Source organism: Maniola jurtina, chromosome Z, assembly GCF_905333055.1.
Source record: "Maniola jurtina chromosome Z, ilManJurt1.1, whole genome shotgun sequence".
NCBI classification, from domain to species: domain Eukaryota; kingdom Metazoa; phylum Arthropoda; class Insecta; order Lepidoptera; family Nymphalidae; genus Maniola; species Maniola jurtina.
The window spans coordinates 6,949,612-6,955,782 of NC_060058.1; positions in this window are offsets into that span (position 1 = coordinate 6,949,612).

The window sequence follows — 6,171 nt, forward strand, 5'->3', positions numbered from 1 at the left end:
AAGATACTAAAACTCCGAGGTACAAAGATGACGTTTATTGACGAGTACAGAGATTACAATTATCGCACGTTACAGTTGTTGAGTTGACACGAGTGGAACGACAAGTAGATCGCGCGTGGCACGATGCTAGCAGGTCGCCCGGGGTTTTTATTGGCTTAAACAGTGGATTCGCATATAATGTATTTTGTTACTTATGATTTAGAATTTAATCATTACAAACAAATTTTGACTTTAAAAATTTTACTAGATGGTACCTGGGACTTCGGACGGTTCCGGTTTTTTATTTCCCGTGGGAACTGATTTTCTGGGATGAAAAGTAACCGATCCGTCTACGGTATTCAAGTTATCTCTATACCGTATAGAATAGTCGATGCCCGCGACTTCGTCAGCATAGACTTAAGTTTTTAAAAATCTCGTAGGAACTGTTTGATATTCACGAGTAAAAAGTAGCCTATGTATTCCTCGGGATACAATCTTTGTACTAAAAATATTATTATTACTCTTTGAATGAATTGGAGGGACTCGTAGTTTTAATATGTGGTTACTAGATCATTTACTCAATATGTTTACTTATACCTAAACCATAGTCGTATAAAAGAGGCGGATAGTAATCTACGTATACGACCACTAATTTTACATTAACATAAAAAAATCTGCTTACCCGGAATTTGATTCTTAACACGTTTGCGCAGTTTAAATCGACTTTCCTACAATATTCTTAAAAATAGCAATATTGGCCAAAGCATTGTTCGCATACATGCGACGCGCAGCGTTGACATGCCGTTTCGTTATTCGTAGAGTAAGTATAGTGCGTCCGTCGTAATAGTAAATATCTTTCTTAGTAAAAAAATGTACATATTATGACATTTTATGTAAGTTCTTACATGGTATCCGCATACCCTATTCGGGCTGCTTCAAAGTTCATTTTTAATGTTCAATTGTAAAATAATAATTTTTTGAATAATGTTTGGACATTTGCCAGTCAGCAAGTGGAGTACCTATTTTTTAAATTATTCTATTATATTGTCATACATAATATTGGTTTTATTTGAACATTCTAAAATTGATTTTTAATTACTTTTAAGTCCCTTAGTTTTACATTTATTTGTAAAGCGAAAAATATAAAATAACTAATTAGAGTTTATTATAAAATTCTCCAGTTTTACATTTATTTGTAAAGTTTAAATTAATCTCTAACTAGGTAGTACAGGTTTTTAAAGATCAGCAATAAACCTTTACTTATTATAATGGCGGTCTCGAATAAAAGGGATTGGTTTTTGAGACGGTAGATTAATTTAACCAAATAATAATTATTTATATTCAGTGTTTAGTTTCATCCATGCTAGAGTCCTCGGTGAGCGATTATAACTTGCTCTTGGCCGGTTATTTTTCATTTGAGGACTTTAAAAAGAAATTCCGACAGACGGAACCCACTGCAAAATTGCTATTCGAAGTTGGCTTGCATTTCAAATCTGTCTATCTACACCTTTATACTTGTAGTTATTATCACTATGGAAAATATAGTAAACGATTACCTTTTTCCTTCCTTCAGATTTTTTTTAAAAGTAGGTAAATTTCTTTGTAGTATTAAAAAAAATTCGGTGCCATTTTTATTTGATTCATTGGTTATAACTTATATTATTGTACTACGTTTTTCATGTACATGTCCCTTTTTATTCTTAAATTCTTATTTATATTGTATTTAGTTTTGCGTTGTTATAAAACTAATATTATTTGTTTCTATATACCTAATTAAATAATTTTTAATAACTTTTAAAATGTAATATTTTTATTTAATAGGTTAAGATAATTTGAAACAACGATACAATATTGTCATTTAACTAAAGACTTAAGATTTTAAATGTAAACGCACTTTTCATTTTTTTATTTTATATTTAAATATGAAAGATGAACATAATTTAACGATTTAATTATGGGTCCATTTTTAGTTTTTAGCATCTTTTTAATAATTAGAAGAAACAAGTACAAAATATTATTTTATTTAAGAATGGTTTTATTTGGAAGTAAAATACATAGATCTTTTTGGTACCATAATGGCCATACCAAAATGGTAATAAAGGTTTTTGAGACGGTGATGATTAACTCAATAACTATTTTGTATGTTTCTCTCTACGGATCCCTCTGTGTGAGGATCTGACCGGCAGTTGTGCGGTTATTTTATTTATGCACATCATTTTTAAATACATATGCATAGTATATATAATTAAGTATTACATATAGCAGGTATAATACTCATGACGATCTTTGAAAAAGGGGGGAGAGGTTTCATTAAAATATATTCACTTCACGTTAGATTTCCGTCCAATTTACGTTTGAGGTAGTAAAGGGTCGATTTATAAACTTGTGTCTGAAATATACTTTTAGGTAAATTGCGTTTGTTAAATAAAACTACCTGTACATTATATCACCGGATAATTATCGAGCGAGATTGTGAACTGAAACTGATCATAGTCACGGTTTGACGAATAGACTTTGTTAGATTATTATTATTATAAACTCTCGAAAATGTATGCGTTATATCGTAGATTCTATTGTGCGTTCCCCAAGATTCGTTTGTGGTCCGTTCACAATTCTTCGTCTAGTTTATTTAAAATCTCGCTATCTTATAAACTGATGAAGCTTACAATTAACTGGAGGTGGAGACATTACACAAATCGCAATTTTGTTAATACAATAAAATACCTTTTGACTTACATCATTTTATAAGTTTACAAAAAATATTTTTTCTAGAATTTATTATCAATTATTTCCATAACTTTATATTATTGAGGCTTAAAATGGACAACTTTGAATATAGAAGCGATATTTCACAGTTAACTGTATAAACGACGGCAATTGATGTAGTATGTATGTTTATTGTATTGTACATATAAAATGTATCAATAAATGCAAAAATAAAGAATTATTCTTATTGTTTCTTTTTTCTCATTTCCTGAAATCCACTCACCTTCCTTCGGTACCTTCAAAAGAATAGTGAATCGGCACCTTCTGGGCAGGCGGACTGCATCATCGGCTGCTTAGTGTGATTGCAGTCAAGCGCAAGCCCATTTAGTTAGAAAAAAAAGTCCAACTTAATCGGTTTACACGGTATCGTACCGACTACTGGAACCGTCGGTATGACCGGAACACCAACACCCGTATTCACAAACGTTACTATGAGATCTCATAGTGCGCTCGAACGCAGTGTCCGTTCCACCAATCAAATGACTGTATCACGTCAATTTACAATGATCTGATTGGTGGAACCTACACTGCGTTCGAGCTTACTGTGAGACCTCATAGTAACGTTTGTTAATACGGCCGTAAGTTACCTACTTGGTTGGACAACATTGCCGGTTGGGTGATAACTATCCACGACCAGTCACCAGTTCATACCCAATCTAGAAATTATAAGTTTCGGGATTGCTCCTGTCCGGAATCGAGCCTGGAACCTCACACTTAACAAGTGTAAATTAAAAATTTATAACGCCCGACAAGTGAAGGTTACAGTAACTAGAAAAGAGCTGATAACTTTCAAACGGCTGAACTGATTTTCTTGGATTATAGATAAGAACACTCGACCAAGCCACCTTTCAAACAAAAAAAAAACTAAATTAAATTCGGTTCATTTGTTTAGGAGCTACGATGCCACAGACAGATACACACGTCAAACTTATAACACCCCTCTTTTTGGGTCGGGGGTTAAAAAATGGGAGGTTCCAGTTGGGCTTACTACTGTGCCAGACAAATCCAGAGTGAAGATTCTGATTACTGCTACCCATAGTCATTTGCATCTGGGCGAGGGATCTACAATCCTTTTGTGTTTGGCTTTTTTTGCCAACAGTAGGCATTTCTAAATAAAAAGCATTTTCTGTGAAACTGTTCTGTATTCGTAATTGTAAAACTATTGGAGACAATACATTTTGGGTTTACATTTAATCCAATTAAGTCAATGCAACAAGGGACTCCGCATAAAATAATATATTATAAATAATTATTTTAGAACATAGGAACTTTTTCAGTTTTATACAAAGATGTACTTAATAATATTAGTTATATAGATCTTAAAATATTGTTTTTTTTTTTATTAAATAATACGACCGTGTTCACCTAATCCGTAGTATACCAGTTGTATAATATCTAAAAGCTAAATAAAATACTTCAATATGAAGGCACAAAACTTTTTAGACACAGTTCGTAAACTTTTAATATGTATATAATTTTTTAACACCCAATTGCCGAAAATCAATCAGTCGTTTAGTCGTCAATGGAAAGAGTTGATCATGATCATGCGAGATTGTTTATAACTCATTTGATTTGTACCGTACCTGAGAAGCACAAATACTTAGATCTGACATACCTACCTATAGGTTGTACGTGACAGCAACCGGGATGGGGACTCCCCGCCTTTCATACCCAGATTGCCATCTCAACTAGTATGTATATAACAACAATAAGTCTGACTAGACCTACAACTGCTGCAATTGATTTTTTTTTTAATTAAACCTATGCCTAGGTCAAAAAGAAATTATTTCTTATTAATTATTGAATGGAGTTCCAAAATTCGTAAAATCCACATACGATGCTAGTTTAAAGTTGGCTTACCATTTTAAATTTTCGATTTAACTAAAAAAAGTGCTTACGTCACATTTTGTAAATTTCATACAAGCTCCCTTGCTAAGCGAGCGTTTTGACGTTTGTTAAAGTCACTGATTTGACTAGTAATCATCATCCCTATTGCCTGACGCCTTCACTAATTGGCTCAAAATTCAAATGCACAGATGGTTGTATGGATTCCATTCCATATCTGTGATAATGGAAACCATAAATTTAGTCAGATACCTATAGCAAATGCGGTCATCGCATTATGATGATCACAACTTCCCTCCTAGTCCCCCTGGTACTAGTTATGATGACGACATTGATACCATTTTTAAAGATGAGAATCATCAAAATTTAAAATGAGAATAAAAGTTTACGAACCTTATAATAATAATTACTATTACATGTTATCAATAAATACAATCCGTTTTCTGATTTCAAAACTACAACGTGTAAGTAAAAAATACAAGGCCTCGATGTTTGATTATACCTATTCCTTTATTTATGTACTAGATAATATATCACAACTCATGGTGGTAGTTAATGTTGTTCAATCTTTGAGTATCTACGAGTAGATACCTACACACTGCTAAACAGTAAAGTTGATTCCAAACTACGAAATATAATATAATATATAAATATCGCTCATAATAATATAATATTACATCTAAGTGTGAACAGTGACATTTAAAAGTAGGGTGAGCGATATTTATATGTTATATTATATTTGCGTAGTTTGAAGGCAACTTAATGATTACAACCCTAAGTATGTAGGCATGTGTTAATCAATCGGTAGTTTTACTATTTTAGATATAATAATAGTCATTGTAAATTCGGCATCTATCGAAGCTTTTCTTATCATATCGCACGTACTGGGGTACGTATTAAGTACAAAAATAAAATGTATTTGTTCAGTAACACTTTTTGTTGTACCTTGCATAAGGTATAAAAATATTGAAATTACAATAATTAATCATAAAACAATCATACCTGATTTTATTTTAAACAAAAAATTATGATTTGTCATATTATTATGAGGTTGTTGGTCACTATGTAGATTATATTGCATTTTTGTACTATTATTTGTTTTAACTGTGAGCCAAATACTACTCGTAACATACTTGTCTTCCTTTTCAACGTATTCCAAATTAAGAGGAGGTTCTCATTTCGGAGTATATTTCTTTCTACCTGCGTACCAATTAGAGATTTCTGAGAATTATATTATTAGCTGCTGTTGTTTTAGTCGATAAAATAAGCTCTCAAGATGGTCCCATTATAATATTCGCTTTGGTTTAGTAATTTCTTTACCAGCTTTAATAATAATAGGTATAACTTTGACTTCTTATTCTTATTATTACAAAAAATATAGCAATGTGACTTTACTATAAAGTTAAAAAATAAAAGTTCATTTATTTAAAAATCGACTTTAAAAGCCACTACAAAGTAAAAAAATAATAATAATATTTGTTTGTACACGCACCTAATACTTTAAAGTTGCCTTCAAACTACGGAACTATAATGTAATATATAAATATCGCTCACCGTACTTTTAAATGTCACTGTTCACAC